Consider the following 19,689-nt stretch of genomic DNA (forward strand, 5'->3'; position numbering starts at 1 on the left):
AAGCCCTCCATTCCCCTCCCCATTGCTCTCTGAGAGAGATATTAGTTTGGATGTGTGTGTGTGTGTGTGTGTGTGTGTGTGTGTGTGTGTGTGTGTGTGTGTGTGTGTGTGTGTGTGTGTGTGTGTGTACCAAGCAGGAGGGCAGGGAGTCTGGCCAGTGGGTTATCTCCCTGATAAGACTATTTGATTCAGCAGCGTTAATAATTAACGCTGTGGAGATAGGGATCTGTAGACAGCGGGCCGGAGGCTGTTGGAGGGAGGGGGTGGGTGGTGGTGGCTGGAGCAGCATTACTCTGACCTTTAGCTACATAGCAGGAAATATTTTGTGAATATCTGCAAGATATATTGTTGCTATCGTTTGTATGGTTGTGAGGTCTGAGATCGTTACTGTAATCATGGTTTCATACAATAAAGAATTCAGCATTCAGATTGGTTTTTCATGAAAGGACAAATTAAACCATCTAGGATTGAGGGTCTGAGGTAATTGGATCGAAGGTAAAAGTGCACTTACCCTGTGCCAGGGCTTGGTTGCTTGTTGTGGAGGCCATACTTCAGGAGGGAATATCCCATATCCTGCTGAACTGTAAAGTGGTACCTGGATTCAGTGTTTGAAATTATGGGTCCTCTCTGTCAAAAAGTAGTAGTAAAAAGCTACTATGTTACTCCTGTGTTCGGATGCATACCTCATTTAGCTGTCTGAAAGCACAGTGAACCTGTGGGTGAATGACTCAGGGTAGCTAAGGTATCATCTCTTACACAACAACAGACTTGACCTCTAGCCATGGACAGCAGACTTGACCTCTAGCCATGGACAGCAGACTTGACCTCTAGCCATGGACAACAGACTTGACCTCTACCCATGGACAACAGACTTGACCTCTAGCCATGGACAAATAAAAAAACACTCCACCACATAAAAAAAAACAATAGCTGCATCTCAACACTCTGATGTGGCCTCCTCTAATTGTCTATCTATCTGCCCTGATCTGTAATGAACAAGATTGACAAAACCGTGGTGTCCACCTCATTGCTTTCATCTATCCTGTGTGTCCAGATCATTGCAGATGAAGGGAAGGAAAAGGTGAGAGGACGTTAATGTAGATTAGTGAGCTGCAGCCAATGTGTATCAAACTGAACCTCCTCCACTTGTTACACTGTGTTAAACAGTGAGAAAACCTAACAGACCTTAACCTTAACACATGGAGACTAGCATTCTATTCAACATTCATCCCACAACACATGAATACTCAAGCGTCACCATACAGCGCAGGGCCTAGTACATCATTTATCATGGTGGTGGGGGCATTGTGGTAGAAGCCTACACGCCAGTGAGGGAGCCTGAATTCAGGTCAGATCGCAGTCAGAGAAGTCTCCCAGATTATGCTTTGTTAACCCCAATCATTCCTCCTGCTGTGGTGCGGAGTCCCCGGAAGATGTGCCTGGGAAGAGCCAAGCTAATGAGGTGAATGCTTTACTGCTGATTGCTAGCAGGATAGTGTGATCTACGCTAACTGTTAGCGCTCATTTAAATAATATGCTCAAGCATCTCACTTAGCCTCAGTGCGCTAGCTAACATCTAGGCTAATCTCACTGTAATGCTAACTCTTAGCAGAGTATTTCACTTGGCCTTATGTTAGCGCTAGCTGAATTTAAAGGTCTGATGCAGCCGTTTTTATCTCAATATCAATAATTTCTGGGTAACAATTAAACACCTACTGTGATTGTTTTCAGTTAAAATGGTCAAAAAGAAACAAAAATAGCAAAGACACATTTCTCAAGCAAGAACTGTGCTAGGACTGTCTGGGAGTGGTCTGAGTGGGGAGGAGAAAACTGAAAACTAGCTGTTATTGGCAGAGAGGTTTGGAACTCTCTTTCTTATTGGTCTATTAACTAATTTACCACCTGGTGATGTCACCAGGCAGGCCAAAACTCCATAACACCCAAACAGCTCTTACACTAAAAGGGCATTATCATAATTTTAACAATCTCATAGTATTATTCCAACTTCATAGTGTGAAAATATATATAAAACACATGAAATTCATGTTTTTGACTGCATTGGGCCTTTAATGCTAATGCAAGCGAGCTTTCCTTAAATGGTTTGTGTTTATCTTATAATCTGGTGCCCGAAAGTCAGCTGCAAGGCTAAAAGGGTGCGCTTTCAACACCAACAAGGTAGGCTAATTGACAGAAAAAGGAGATGTCTAGACTGTAAAATGTCAAATGCATCTCTGGAGGAAATGTACAAGGTTTTGTTATGACAGAGTTTAATTTTCTCTCTCTGCACTTAAAAAGATGGGACTTGAGCAACAATAGATACAGTGGGGGAAAAAAGTATTTAGTCAGCCACCAATTGTGCAAGTTCTCCCACTTAAAAAGATGAGAGAGGCCTGTAATTTTCATCATAGGTACACGTCAACTATGACAGACAAATTGAGAAAGAAAAATCCAGAAAATCTCATTGTAGGTTTTTTAATGAATTTATTTGCAAATTATGGTGGAAAATAAGTATTTGGTCACCTACAAACAAGCAAGATTTCTGGCTCTCACAGACCTGTAACTTCTTCTTTAAGAGGCTCCTCTGTCCTCCACTGGTTACCTGTATTAATGGCACCTGTTTGAACTTGTTATCAGTATAAAAGACACCTGTCCACAACCTCAAACAGTCACACTCCAAACTCCACTATGGCCAAGACCAAAGAGCTGTCAAAGGACACCAGAAACAAAATTGTAGACCTGCACCAGGCTGGGAAGACTGAATCTGCAATAGGTAAGCAGCTTGGTTTGAAGAAATCAACTGTGGGAGCAATTATTAGGAAATGGAAGACATACAAGACCACTGATAATCTCCCTCGATCTGGGGCTCCACGCAAGATCTCACCCCGTGGGGTCAAAATGATCACAAGAACGGTGAGCAAAAATCCCAGAACCACACGGGGGGACCTAGTGAATGACCTGCAGAGAGCTGGGACCAAAGTAACAAAGCCTACCATCAGTAACACACTACGCCACCAGGGACTCAAATCCTGCAGTGCAAGACGTGTCCCCCTGCTTAAGCCAGTACATGTCCAGGCCCGTCTGGAGTTTGCTAGAGTGCATTTGGATGATCCAGAAGAGGATTGGGAGAATGTCATATGGTCAGATGAAACCAAAATAGAACTTTTTGGTAAAAACTCAACTCGTCGTGTTTGGAGGACAAAGAATGCTGAGTTGCATCCAAAGAACACCATACCTACTGTGAAACATGGGGGTGGAAACATCATGCTTTGGGGCTGTTTTTTTGCAAAGGGACCAGGACGACTGATCCGTGTAAAGGAAAGAATGAATGGGGCCATGTATCGTGAGATTTTGAGTGACAACCTCCTTCCATCAGCAAGGGCATTGAAGATGAAACGTGGCTGGGTCTTTCAGCATGACAATGATCCCAAACACACCGCCCGGGCAACGAAGGAGTGGCTTCGTAAGAAGCATTTCAAGGTCCTGGAGTGGCCTAGCCAGTCTCCAGATCTCAACCCCATAGAAAATCTTTGGAGGGAGTTGAAAGTCTGTGTTGCCCAGAGACAGCCCCAAAACATCACTGCTCTAGAGGAGATCTGCATGGAGGAATGGGCCAAAATACCAGCAACATTGTGTGAAAACCTTGTGAAGACTTACAGAAAACGTTCGACCTGTGTCATTGCCAACAAAGGGTATATAACAAAGTATTGAGAAACTTTTGTTATTGACCAAATACTTATTTTCCACCATAATTTGCAAATAAATTCATTAAAAATCCTACAATGTGATTTTCTGGATTTTCTTTTCTCATTTTGTCTGTCATAGTTGACGTGTACCTATGATGAAAATTAAAGGCCTCTCTCATCTTTTTAAGTGGGAGAACTTGCACAATTGGTGGCTGACTAAATACTTTTTTTCCCCACTGTACATACATTCAAAATGTTAAGCTTGCTATGCTGGGCAGGGACGTCACCAGGATCTGGTTTTCGGGGATTTAGCCCCAAATTATTTTGTGTCAGCCCCGAATCTTTTGCGCTGCTGCGATGGTGTAAAAAAAAGAATGTGTCGACAGAATGCGCTGCTTAGTTCATAGAGCTGTGGTTACCTGAAACTCCTGAAGTTACCCAAGGAGTGTAGTGCCACTTCCACACTCTGCAACTTCTCGGGATGGTGGTATGTCTTGCAAGATCATAATTAATTAGTAATCTACATAACAAACCGAATATAATAGCATAGATAATGTTAGGCTACTCTTATACCAAAAACACCACGTAATTTCTTATGACAATTTAGGATGATTGTGCTGAAATGTTGCATTTTTGCTGTGTTTAACTCCATCTGCTCTAAAACAGTAGTTAGGCTACTTAGCCAACATCATTCAAGAAAATCAAAATGCATATTCCCATGGAACTGATTGGGATCAAATGGTTGGCATGCATTCACCTGTAAAACGTGAATAATTATCATTCACAATTGACAGTGATGGCCTAATTTATAATAAGGTAGGCCTAATTTAGTGTTTTAGGATTTTAAAAATATAACATTTTAATTGAGACACTTATGTGTAGGCATAGGCAATTGTGCAATTTGGATGATGCATTGTATGTATATTCTAAAATGATTTTATACAATAGGCTACATGTTGGTACCAACTTTCATTCAGACATGATGACGTAATAATACTTTTTTAAATGGTGCTCCGGTAGGTTACCTAAACAAATAGCACTACACCACTGGTTATAATAAATGTAAAGCAATTGCCATGTGTGGTCAACTGATAATTCCAGCTCCGTTTTGATTGGGCCAGCATTGGAAAATTATCAATGTCAGATTTGAGAATTTACTGAATCTCCGTTTGGATATTTGATTACAATTAGGCTGGGAAATGTTAGCTAAATTGAGGTGAGTGCTCATGATCATCAGTCTAGCAATTGAAAAAAATGAACACATTAGGCCTGTAGCCTATCTGATGAGCTTCCCTGATGTTTTTCTGAACTTTCCAATACTTTTCTGATGCATTTCAATCACCTATTTTTTACTATTTTCCCATAGGCTATTCAAGTAATTTGACATATTTTCTTATTGATTAAAAATGTCATGAAGCCTACATCGTTTCAATAACAATATAGCTGAAACCACCAACCTATTGGCTTCATTGACTTACTGAATTTATTGTAATTGTAATTGTAGGCTACTTGCTGATCGATTATTTGTTATATTATTGTAACAGTAGGCCTACCTACACAATAACCTCATATGGGGTTACTGACAAAAAATCCATTTGAATTAATAAGAAGAAGTGTTGATTATTTGGCACAGTGCATGGAAGAAAACATAGCATCTCAGGAATGGGTGCTGGAAGTGCTGCAGATAAATTGAAATACATTTACTGTCTCTACAGAAATAAATGAAATCATTGAAAATACTATACCAGAGAGCATCCTTTAGCCATAGAGGATCAATAGCTTATTTACAAAATTTCTGTAGATTGTGTTTTGTCACATTATTGGCCAACAGTTGGAAATCCCACAACTAGTTGCCTGCGCGGCAACTATAAAACAGCTGATTGTTGAGTTGTGGCTGTCAATGAACATCAGGCAGCAGCTAAAAGGTATTTTGCAATATTTCAAAATATAATTGCGGGAAAAAACTGTTTGGATAAGTGAGTGCCAGTGGAAAGTTGGTGGACTATAATTTCCTCCTCATATTGCAGGCCTAAGATCTGTGTATCCACACTTTTCATTGGCCTATGCTATTGGTTGCATTTAAGACATGGGTCGTTCGTCTTATTGATCTCAGTATGTCAATGAGTCAGAGTAGCTTGTCATTTTGTGTGATATAAAAAAATATTAGAATTGTAGAATTGCAGGAAATGATTTTCTTGGACACGCCGACCCCTCAGCCCCTGGTATTCAGGACTGAGCCTAGAATGTAATGAAACTCTGGTGAAGGCTGGGTCAAATTGATTCCATCTGTAGAAGAGAGAATAGGGACTAGTTGTAGAGCTAGAACTAGGAGTTCTAAAAGTGGGGAAACAAATCACCAAACCTTAAGAAGAAAAGATCCACTTCCCAAAACAGCTTTTTCGGAGGCAAGCAAGCCCTGTTCTGTTTCAAACATGTATATCCTCCTTTGCACGCAGTACTTGGTAAACAGCTTTTGAGTTCATGTTTTTTCTACTCAAGTGAAGTAAGCAGAGACAAAATCAGCTGAACAGCTCTATATAGGGGAAACAGCTCTATAGGGGGAAACAGCTCTATATAGGGGGAAACAGCTCTATAGGGGAAAACAGCTCTATAGGGGGAAACAGCTCTATAGGGGGAAACAGCTCTATAGGGGGAAACAGCTCTATAGGGGGAAACAGCTCTATAGGGGAAAACAGCTCTATAGGGGGAAACAGCTCTATAGGGGAAAACAGCTCTATATAGGGGGAAACAGCTCTATAGGGGAAACAGCTCTATAGGGGGAAACAGCTCTATAGGGGAGCTGGGAAACAGCTCTATAGGGGAAACAGCTCTATAGGGGAAAAATATAGGGGGAAACAGCTCTATAGGGGGAAACAGCTCTATAGGGGGAAACAGCTCTATAGGGGAAAACAGCTCTATAGGGGAAAACAGCTCTATATGGGGGAAACAGCTCTATAGGGGAAACAGCTCTATATAGGGGGAAACAGTCAACAGATTTGCACAGAGAGAGAGATATACAAAACTAAATTATAGCATTGTGAATCCTCAAACAAACAAAGCTCTCATACATTATTCAACTATAAACACTGCATGTACCCACACACTTCCCTATCCAGCCATCACTATCCACTTGTCCCACCTGAAAAAATACTGTAGTATACTATGGTATAAATACTATAGTATTCACTGTAGGGTTTTTGCAGACTTTACTGTAGTATATACACTGTAATGTTTTTGCGGACTAAAGTCAGTTAACTATAGAATAAATACTGTAGTAAAAGAAAACTGTAGTATATACTATAGTAACTAATGTAGTGTTTTTAGGATTGTAGTATACTGTAGTATGTACTGTAGTGCATTTGCAGAGAGAACTGTAGTAGCAAAAAAGAAACGTCCTCTCACTGTCAACGGCTATTTTTTCAGCAAACTTAACATGTGTAAATATTTGTATGAACATAATAAGATTCAACAACATAAACTGAACAAGTTCCACAGACATGTGACTAGCAATTATTGAGTAATGTGTCCCTGAACAAAGGAGGGGTCAAAATCAAAAGTAACAGTCATTATCTGGTGTGGCCACCAGCTGCATTAAGTACAGCAGTGCATCTCCTCCTCATGGACTGCACCAGATTTGCCAGTTCTTGCTGTGAGATGTTACCCCACTCTTCCACCAAGGCACCTGCAAGTTCCCTGACATGTCTGGGGGGAATGGCCCTAGCCCTCACCCTCTGATCCAACAGGTCCCAGACGTGCTCATTGGGATTGAGATCCAGGCTATTCGCTGGCCATGGCAGAACACTGACATTCCTGTCTTGCAGGAAATCACGCACAGAATGAGCAGTATGACTTGTCATGCTGGAGGGTCATGTCAGGATGAACCTGCAGGAAGGGTACCACATGAGGGAGGAGGATGTCTTCCCTGTAACGCACAGCGTTGAGATTGTCTGCAATGACAGCAAGCTCAGTCCGATGATGCTGTGACACACCGCCCCATCCAGAGTACAGGCCTCGGTGTAACACTCATTCCTTCGACGATAAACGCGAATCTGACCATCACCCCTGGTGAGACAAAACCGCAACTTGTCAGTGAAGAGCACTTTTTGCCAGTCCTGCAGCGACGGTGGGTTTGTGCCCATAGGTGACGTTGTTGATGTCTGGTGAGGACCTGCCTTACAACAGGCCTACAAGCCCTCAGTCCAGCCTCTCTCAGCCTACTGCGGACAGTCTGAGCACTGATGGAGGGATTGTTCGTTCCTGGTGTAACTCGGGCAGTTGTTGTTGCCATCCTGTACCTGTCCCGCAGGTGTGATGTTCGGATGTACCGATCCTGTGCAGGTGTTGTTACACGTGGTCTGCCACTGCGAGGATGATCAGCTGTCTGTCCTGTCTCCCTGTAGCGCTGTCTTAGGCGTCTCACAGTATGGACATTGCAATTTATTGCCCTGGCCACATCTGCAGTCCTCATGCCTCCTTGCAGCATGCCTAAGGCACGTTCAGGGACGAGATGAGCAGGGACCCTGGGCATCTTTCTTTTGGAGTTTCTCAGAGTCAGTGGAAAGACCTCTTTAGTGTCCTAAGTTTTCATAACTGTGACCATAATTGCCTACCATCTGTAAGCTGTTAGTGTCTTAACGACTGTTCCACAGGTGCATGTTCATTAATTGTTTATGGTTAATTGAACAAGCATGGGAAACAGTGTTTAAACCCTTTACAATGATGATCTGTGAAGTAATTTGGATTTTTACGAATTATCTTTGAAAGACAGGGTCCTGAAAAAGGGACGTTTCTTTTTTTGCTGATAGATATTTTCTATAACCTATAGGGAACACAATATCTGGTCTGTACTTCGCATTGAGGTTTCTACTCTTATGGTTGTTACACATTGGGATATGGGGAGGGGAGTGGGCAGGGTATATGCAAATGAAATACTGTAGTATTTACTATAGTTGAAAAAAGTGTCGTATTTTTGCAGACTGTAGATTTTTTTTGCGGATATTACTGTAGTATTTACTACAGTGTTTCTTTGCGGATACTACTGTAGTATTTACTATAGTATTCTACAGTATACTACAACATTCTATAGAAAGTACTACACATGATTGAGATACTAGTATAGTATTCTACAGTATACTACAGTTTACTACAGAATTCTATAGTAAGAAATGTACCATTCTATAGTAAATTGTGTAATTTTTTCATGTGGGGTGAGTCACCTGCTACAGTAACAGTCAAGTAGAGAGTAGAGAGTGCTCAGCTTTAGTGGCTCCCAATGAGCAGATATCAGCTATAATTGACGGGGAGTCTGAGGCTCAGGTTAATTACTTAGGATGCGTCCCAAATGGCACCCTATTACTGTTGTAGTGCACAGATCTCTATGGACCCTGGTCAAAAATAGTGCCCTGCTATGGGAATATAGGGTGCCATTTGAGATCAACTCTATAGCCCCTGGACCATTCTACTCTGGTCTTTACCAGCCTGACCACCTCCACTCTGGTCTTTACCAGCCTGACCACCTCTACTCAGGTCTTTACCAGCCTGACCATCACTCTGGTCTTTACCAGCCTGACCACCTCCACTCTGGTCTTTACCAGCTTGACCATCTCCACTCTGGTCTTTACCAGCTTGACCACCTCCACTCTGGTCTTTACCAGCTTGACCACCTCCACTCTGGTCACATGTTAAATAGACTGTGGGGAGTTAGTCATCCCTCTCCCAACGGTGTTGTGGTCCAGCTCTCAGACTCTGCTGTAGGGTACAGTATAAGTACCACTACATCACCCTGGTCCCAATCCATCCACATTAACTTCAGCAGGGAGAACTTTGTTCATCCCCACTCAGTGTCTGAGAGCAGGACAGACATTCAATCCACATAATCAATGGTTTCACTATGGGTGGGCCTATTTACTTTACTGTACTGTAAGAGGAAAGCCCTCAAAATTGTCAAAGACTCCAGCCACCCTAGTCATAGACTGTTCTCTCTGCTACCGCACGGCAAGCGGTACCGGAGTGCCAAGTCTAGGTCCAAAAGACTTCTCAACAGCTTCTACCCCCAAGCCATAAGACTCCTGAACAGCTAATCATGGCTACCCGGACTATTTGCACTGCCCCCTCTCCCCATCCTTTTACGCTGCTGCTACTCTGTTAATTATTTATGCATAGTCACTTTAACTCTGCCCACATGTACATATTACTTCAACTACCTCAACTAGTCGGTGCCCCCGCACATTGACTCTGCACCGGTACCCCCTGTATATATAGCCTCCCTACTGTTATTTTATTTTACTTCTGCTCTTTTTTTCTCAACACTTTTTTTGTTGTTGTTTTATTTTTACTTTTTTGTTAAAAATAAATGCACTGTTGGTTAAGGGCTTTAAGTAAGCATTTCACTGTAATGTCTGCACCATGTGGCCAATAACATTTGATTTGATTTGATTTGATTTGTAGTATGTACACCTCTAAGAAGGAGAGGGTATTAGAGAATATAAATGAATGGTTAGGAATGTGGTTTTAAAGATTTGATTTTAAATAAACAGGCATAAGATGGAGAGTAGCCATTTGCAGGATGTACAGTGTATTACAATAATAATTTGTGAAATGACACATTGACTTAACAGTGATAAATGAAGTCTCAAAGGAAGTCACGGTTGGCAGTATGCCCTGGAACGTTTGTAGGGCACAGACACCTGGGCTGGAAGTGCCTCTGGATGTGTTCTATCAGATCTGGCCAGAGAACATCTGCTGACAGGTCATATTTCAGGATCCTGTTGCATCATGGAACACCATAGAAATAGAATGACTAGAAGTGCCAAAGCCCCCCAGACCACGGCAATCTGAACGCTGAACTTCCTGCGTTTATTTCCTGCTTTACTCCTATGGGTACACTAAATATAGCCTCCAGTCCACCCATCACAGAAATGTACTGTAAGCTGTGATCATATCTGAAGGCCTTCTCCATGATTGTAGGCTGAATAGTGAGAGAGAGAGGGGTTAGGCTGAGTAGACTCACTCAACTTCATCACTGTAATGGGCTGTGGCATCTTGAAAGAAACTTGGACAGTGGCATTGTTTGGCGATCTTGTGTTTGTTCACTACTCCCTACTACCACTGGGTGGTGTTAATTTACAAGTCACACTTCCTTCAGTTTAACTTCTTATAAAAGGGGAAAGTCTTATTTTGGCAACATTTTGACAGACATAAATATTTAGATGTGGTCATAGTAGACATACTTATCCTACTGATATGTCTGATCCAAACATTCCGAAGCATTCCATCAGAATTCAGAAGCTGAAGCCTTGAGCTACCATACAAAATGATATTTGTTGAAGTTTTGTACAACGCTAAAATCTAACATTATAAAGGTGGACAACAACAGGGTGATAATGACATAAAGCTCTTGTAGAAGAAAAAAAAATGCCATAGTTGGTCAATTTAGGGCTTATGGATTTTAGTAAGCTACAGGCACAAATGTATCTTCTTTCCCACGCTTTTGCTGTCTCAACGTGACGAGAAACAATAAAACTACCCCAATTCACCCTATTACAGTTGAATTACATAGGTGACAGGAAGTTGGGCAAACTTTTTTAACCCTGGCTGAACGTTAGACAAACGTTAAGAATGTCCTATTTGAACCAGGCTGTTGTGAGGTTTTGTAAGCCAGGATGAGGCCTTCTTTGAACTGTGGTGTTCAGAGTAAACTGGGATGAAGAGTCTCTTCCCCTGGAAGAAGAAGGATGGCCTGTGGCGAGCACCATTAAACGTGGCAAACACACACACACACTAAACTGGAAAATAAGTTTGAATTTTTGTGCCCTTATCGACAGTTTTGTCAACTTTGAACAAGGTGATGGATTTGGAGCCCTATCATGAAAGGTTTTGTTGCATTTTCCCTTTTCTCTGTAGTCTCCTATACCACAAAGTTGAGAATCACAGATGGATATGTCTAAAACCCAAGAACATAAATACTTTTAACCGGGCTCGGTCCTGGACGTTCTGCCACCCTAGGCAAGTCAAAAAAATGCTTTTTTTAATGCCCATTTTATTAATGCCCATCAATGTGGTATCGTTAAACATGCAGTTGCATTGGCTTTCCAAGTCCTGATTCCTGACAAAAGCTTAAGACTAATCCATTTGCGTATTTAAGATCTGAATATCAGCAATACACGTTTATCAGGAGTTATCTTGACCTTATTCGCAATGAGAATCAATGTGATTATGCAGAAGTATTATCGTCTTCGGTATGATCTGCTCGTAAAGAATTTACGAATACAAACTTGAAATCACTGATTATCATGATAATCTAGCACAGAGTGAAACTCCCGGAAACCAGTCGTGAGTAGCCTAATTTCATTCCATGTTGTCCATGTCATTTTGGCCTGTCCTGTTTTTACGATATGGCATTTGTTAACATGCTAATACATATTTCCATCGAAGTGCATTTTTATTTGATAGGACACCATTTAGGCCAGGGGTTGTCAACTAGATTCATCCGTGGGCCGATGTTTTTGTTGAGCGGATGGTCGGGGGGCCGAAACACAATTACAAATCATGTGTAGACTGCAAATTGACTGCAAGAAGCCCAAACAGATATAATATTTGACTAAAACATAATCATTTAAAAACTTGCTTACATTTGTATACGATCACGTGTATCTCTATTATGCGTGGGAATTCTTCGGAACAGATTTCCAAAATTAAAATCCCTTGGAGCTGATTTCCTGGTGTTTTTACAGTCTTTCATGTCCAACAAGAATATTAGAATATATTTTTATTTGCTCAGAAAACTTGGGGGCCAAAGGAAAACCACCCAAAATCGGCCTGCGGGCCGCCAGTTGGGGAACCCTGATTTAGGCTATTTGATCAGAGACAAGTGTATGATGTAAAAACTGTCTGTCTCATTACATTGTCATAAATTTGGTCTCCAGTCTGTAGGCTACAGAAAAACCACATACGGTAGGCTACTACTCTTTCTATTGTAGGCCTGTAGGATACATGATTTATGTTAGATTACTTTGACGGATCATTGGTGGAGGCACGTAGCAACTGGGCATGGATAAGCTAAATATTTTGCGCCACTGCGGCACTGCTTATAATGGGGTGGCATCAGCGCTCACCTAAATAGCCCATATGCCACTGGGTGAGAGAAGTTATTGTTTTTAGGCAGAATAATATGAGTTATGTGTTGTTGGAGGTGCGTCTTGGTCAGTTTAGCTCAGTAAATGCCTCCCTCATCAATCTGCCTAATCCTGCCCTGTTTTTAACATGGATCATTACAAGCTCCAACTCTTGCCCAAACCACTACTAGCCCACTCAATATTCCAAATGTAGCCACCTTCTATCGAACGCAGGTATGTGCTTCATACTTGAAAGTCAACTGTTAAAGTTTGAGACTTAAAGATACAGCATGGCGGCATCACAAAAGCTATAAATGGTACACTACAGTCGATACCCAAAGCTACACCTTTTTCCAACTACCATGATCCTGAAAATGTACAAATTAAATGCTCTTCATTTCTCTAGCTTGTTGTTGCATGTCTGAAAAGACCATGTCATTTTACTGAGATGTACAACAGGGTATGTGAGAGAAGGATGGGTTTTGAGGCTATACGGATAGTGAGGGTTTCCAAGCATAACATTATCCTTTCAATTTGAAACCTCTTGGAGCAGAGCTGTGAAATTATTACATCAAATTTAATGCATTTGAAAAACATACAGTGAGCTTGCTTATGTTGAGGGAACCATTACATGATAATGCCATTTAGTTCCAGTTCATGTCATAACACATATTGCCTCATCCCGTGCTTCAATGATTATTGGATGTATCTATGATCATATTCTTGAGGCCTCACTCATTCAAAAGGCCATAGGTTACCACCATAAAAATATAATTATTAGAATGCCGAATATCCTGCATTTATTCCATCAATACGGCTTCCACCTATCACAGAACATTGACTTGAATGGGAATGTTCGTTCTAGTTATTTTGTTTCTATGGTTACCACAACTACACCTCCCCTTTTATAGCAGTCCAATCTTTACATTGAGTCATAGCTCATATAGACTCTCTACAGCATTGATCTCCGACCCTTTTCCTGGAGAGCTACTGGGCAGGCTTTTATTCCATCCCGACACTAATCTTGGCCTCAACAACCAAATATTGTGTGCACACATGGCAACTATTCAATTCATATGTCACAAGAGACTATCCCAGAACTAACACACCTGTTTCAAATCATCAACTATTCATGGTCTCCAGTAGCTGTCCAAGACCAGAGTTGGAGATACTTCCTGTAGCTCAGTTGGTAGAGCATGGCGCTTGCAGTGCTACGGTTGTGGGTTCGATTCCCATGGGGGGCCAGTATGAAAAATGTATGCACTCACTAACTGTAAGTTGCTCTGGATAAGAGTGTCTGCTAAATGACTAAAAATGTAAAAATGTATACCTGCTCTAGTTGGGGGAGATCCCTGCTTTACAGTCTGACTCTGGTCTGGTTACATTCAGTTCTACCACACAGCAGAAGTAGAACCACTGCTAAACTACTGAACAGTGAATCTGTGAAAGGAGAAAACCGAAGACTTAAACAGAGCTCTCCCTAACTCCCTCTGCTTTCATAATCCAGAGACCCTGCCTTTCATCTCCACTCCCCATCACAGTACCACTGGAATTCCAAATTTTATCTGCCGGCTTTTCTCTCAGCGGCATATTAACAATCGCGCCCCGTGCCGCAAATGGCATCTCCGAGGTTGGGGCGGACCTTCATTTCTCTGCGAAGGGCACACGAAGTAAATCCATTTCTCTGGCGACGCGGTTCACTGAATAACAAATCACGGGGGCAGACACTGCTTTCCCTCCTGTTAAAGAAGCCGATTGCAAGGAGCTTCTCCCATCACAGGAGGCTGGGCCTGTAACACTGTGGTTTATCACTGGGAGAGGGAAAACACAAACACAGGGGCCATGCTGCCTGAGGGGACAGAAAAAACACACATACTCACACATGTACACACTTACACACACGTATACACACACACACACACACACAAACCTTTTCATTCCAATATGCTCCCACTTAGGCTTTGGGTAAATATATGGGTATTTTCACACTGTGAAGTCACATTTACACCAAAGGTCTTCAAATTAATAAACTGGAGATCCTTCTGATGGGAGAACACATTAATGTCACCGTTCAACACCATCATGACCTTGACATTTTCTCAGTATCATTAGGGAAAAGTCCCAACACTACTTCCCGCTCATATCTCAGAGTGCAAAAAATATATATTTTGATGGAATATCAGCCACTTGTCAGAACCTGTCAAGGCAGTTCATATTTTTATAAAACAGCTTATCTTGTTTCATGACCAACGTAATGTGATTTATACCCTGCAAACAAAACGGCTACGGCGTTTTCCATCCCGATAAGGGCCTCTCTTCCACGGGAACAGAGTGACAGAAACCTTAATATAACACTGCGATTTACAATATTTATTCATGTGACCTAGAAAAAGTGGTGTTTCAATCCACTGTGTTGTTCCATGCACATACAATCTGATTTACTATGCTATCTGCAATGGAGTGAATGTTCCTAATGCATTACCGTACGGTTCTCTTGTGATGTTGAAAAAAACCTTTCCCTGTATGGTTCTGGATGGATTTTCCCAACAGGTAATACAAATAAACAAAACCCTGCCGGATCTGAGAAGTAAATGCCGATCATCGCATGATAATGTAAAGTAGCTTGCCTTGCCATTCTCTCACCGCGTTGGCAAAGTCCTTTGTTGTTGTCGTCGAGCCAAACAATTTCGACTTTGGCAAGGTTGCGATCTATGGTGGTCGACTGCTGGAACCGTCATGCACTCAGGATAACCATGGAGTCTGTTAGTAACATTCTCATAGGGTTATCAAATCTCCCACTTTGGTGGGAAATCAAGGCCAAAAATCAATGCATTTTTTGGAGCGAGGTGACCATGTGTTCTGTCTGAAACCTGAAAAGTGCTCGTGACTAAATACATAATGACATAGTGGAGGACTATTGATTGGAAGGCTGAGCACACAGGGGACGATGAGGTGCTAAGAGCCTTTTAGAGAGTCTCTGTATACTCTCTGTATCTCTCTTTCTCTCTCACATGAACACACACACACACACACACTTCCAGGGAAATCGGGAAATATGCTCTTTCACAGACATTTCAGTGACACACACACAGCGGCAGGCAGACACACTGGCACATTAATAAGGAAAGATACACGGAGGACTGAGAACGGGTCACACATCAGATTATTAAATAAGGATGACTGAGAACGGGTCACACATCAGATTATTAAATAAGGATGACTGAGAACGGGTCACACATCAGATTATTAAATAAGTATGACTGAGAACGGGTCACACATCAGATTATTAAATAAGGATGACTGAGAACGGGTCACACATCAGATTATTAAATAAGGATGACTGAGAACGGGTCACACATCAGATTATTAAATAAGGATGACTGAGAACGGGTCACACATCAGATTATTAAATAAGGATGACTGAGAACGGGTCACACATCAGATTATTAAATAAGGATGACTGAGAATGGGTCACACATCAGATTATGAAATAAGGATGACTGAGTACAGGTCACACATCAGATTATTAAATAAATGGCGGGGTAGAGATCATACACGGATGACTGAGAACGGGTCACACATCAGATTATTAATTAAGTGGTGGGGTAGAGATCATACACAGTGAAATGAAGCAGCTAGGAGGATTTATAGCACCCTAGCACCAGCAGCTGCAGTGTTGGTGAAAAACCAAGCCCTTCATAAGCAGTCAGTCACTGGGCCGACTCAACAGTGTGTGAAATGAAGAGGGAAATAGAAGTGGACAGACATTAAGTCACTCTCCAACTCCCCCTCACCCAGCTCTCACAGACCAGACAGCAGCTAATGCAGCCCCAGAGCCCAGGGACCGCTATCATACACCAACAGGGCTGGAGATCCACAACAGGGCTGTTCTTATGCACAACGAAACGCGGAGTGTCTGGACACAGCCCTTAGCCGTGGAATATTGGCCATATATCACAAGCCCCCGAGGTGCCTTATTGCTATTATAAACTGGTTACCAATGTAACTACAGCAGTTAAATTAAATATTTTGTCGTACCCGTGGTGTATGGTCTGATATACCATGGCTGTCAGCCAATCAGCATTCAGGGCTCAAACTACCCAGTTTATAATGGCCTATATAAGACACTCCCTCGAGCTTCTTTGCTTAAATATACTACACTCTTCCATATAAACAATTGACATAACTGTGCAATCTTAAACAATAATTGCAGGGGTAAGCAAAGGTTATTGACAATATTAAGAGATGTATAGGTAATACAATTGCAATGAGGTTATGGATGAAGCATTTCACTGCCAAGAAATGTTAAGATGAAAAAATATACTCTTCGCCAACAAACTGTTTGGCTCACATCAGATTCATTGCAGACATATTGTAACCAGGTGTTCTTCTCAAAGTTTATTTTAGAGGTGCAAAAACAAATAAATCTATATGACAGCAGAGAGTTACAGTTGAGCAAGATGAACTCAATTTTCAACTTCCCCCAAAAAAGTTTATAGACTCCCGCCAACACACTAACACAGTGGTAGTTCTCAACCAGAGTGCTGCTGTTGACCCTAGCCAACTTCCATTGTAGAGGAGTGGTGGTGGGTTGTAAAAAGCATCTTTAACGTATTATAACTGTATACTGTAAATCTAATTCTAATTCAATAAAAATCAAGGCATTGGTATTATACAATAAGCTTTGGTATTATACGTTAAGAATGCCTTCAGAAAGTATTCACACCCCTTTACTTTTTCCACATTTTGTTGTGTTACAGCCTGAATTTAAAATTGATTACATTTAAATGTTCCACAATCTAGGTGTTGAAAGCTCTTAAAGACCTACCCAGAAAGACTCATTGCTGTAATCGCTGCCAAAGGTGCTTCTACAAGGTATTGACTCAGGGTTCTGAATACTTATGTAAATAAGATATTTCTGTATTTAATTTTCAATATATTTGCAAATATTTCTGAAAAACATGTTTTCACTTTGTCATTCTGGGGTATTGTGTGTAGATAGGTGAGAAAAACAAATATTTAATCCATTTTGAATTCAGGCTGTAACACAACAAATGTGGAATAAGTCAAGGGGTATGAATACTGTCTGAAGGCACAGTATGGTACTTCTTCCTAGCAGCTAAATATGGGGGTATGTTTGAGTTAATATGTTAATATGAGGGTATGTGTGTGAGTTAATATGAGGGTATGTTTGTGAGTTAATATGGGGGTATGTTTGTGAGTTAATATGGGGGTATGTTTGAGTTAATATGTTAATATGGGGGTCTGTTTGCGAGTTAATATGGGAGTATGTTTTGTTAATATGAGGGTATGTGTGTGAGTTAATATGGGAGTATGTTTTGTTAATATGAGGGTATGTGTGTGAGTTAATATGGGGGTATGTTTTGTTAATATGAGGGTATGTTTGTGAGTTAATATGGGGGTATGTTTGAGTTAATATGTTAATATGGGGGTCTGTTTGCGAGTTAATATGTTAATATATTAATATGGGGGTATGTTTTGTTAATATGAGGGTATGTGTGTGAGTTAATATGGGAGTATGTTTTGTTAATATGAGGGTATGTGTGTGAGTTAATATGGGAGTATGTTTTGTTAATATGAGGGTATGTGTGTGAGTTAATATGGGGGTATGTTTTGTTAATATGAGGGTATGTGTGTGAGTTAATATGGGAGTATGTTTTGTTAATATGAGGGTATGTGTGTGAGTTAATATGGGAGTATGTTTTGTTAATATGAGGGTATGTGTGTGAGTTAATATGAGGGTATGTGTGTGAGTTAATATGGGAGTATGTTTTGTTAATATGAGGGTATGTGTGTGAGTTAATATGGGGGTATGTTTTGTTAATATGAGGGTATGTGTGTGAGTTAATATGGGGGTATGTTTTGTTAATATGAGGGTATGTGTGTGAGTTAATATGGGGGTATGTTTTGTTAATATGAGGGTATGTGTGTGAGTTAATATGAGGGTATGTGTGTGAGTTAATATGAGGGTATGTGTGTGAGTTAATATGGGGGTATGTTTTGTTAATATGAGGGTATGTGTGTGAGTTAATATGAGGGTATGTGTGTGAGTTAATATGAGGGTATGTGTGTGAGTTAATATGAGGGTATGTGTGTGAGTTAATATGGGAGTATGTGTGTGAGTTAATATGAGGGTATGTGTGTGAGTTAATATGAGGGTATGTGTGTGAGTTAATATGGGGGTATGTTTTGTTAATATGAGGGTATGTGTGTGAGTTAATATGAGGGTATGTGTGTGAGTTAATATGAGGGTATGTGTGAGTTAATATGAGGGTATGTGTGTGAGTTAATATGAGGGTATGTGTGTGAGTTAATATGAGGGTATGTGTGTGAGTTAATATGGGGGTATGTGTGTGAGTTAATATGAGGGTATGTGTGTGAGTTAATATGGGGGTATGTGTGTGAGTTAATATGAGGGTATGTGTGTGAGTTAATATGAGGGTATGTGTGTGAGTTAATATGAGGGTATGTGTGTGAGTTAATATGAGGGTATGTGTGTGAGTTAATATGAGGGTATGTGTGTGAGTTAATATGAGGGTATGTGTGTGAGTTAATATGAGGGTATGTGTGTGAGTTAATATGGGGGTATGTGTGTGAGTTAATATGAGGGTATGTGTGTGAGTTAATATGGGGGTATGTGTGTGAGTTAATATGAGGGTATGTGTGAGTTAATATGAGGGTATGTGTGTGAGTTAATATGGGGGTATGTGTGTGAGTTAATATGAGGGTATGTGTGTGAGTTAATATGGGGGTATGTGCGTGAGTTAATATGGGGGTATGTGCGTGAGTTAATATGAGGGTATGTGTGTGAGTTAATATGAGGGTATGTGTGTGAGTTAATATGAGGGTATGTGTGTGAGTTAATATGAGGG

This window comes from Coregonus clupeaformis, chromosome 3 (genome assembly GCF_020615455.1).
Source record: "Coregonus clupeaformis isolate EN_2021a chromosome 3, ASM2061545v1, whole genome shotgun sequence".
NCBI classification, from domain to species: Eukaryota; Metazoa; Chordata; class Actinopteri; order Salmoniformes; family Salmonidae; genus Coregonus; species Coregonus clupeaformis.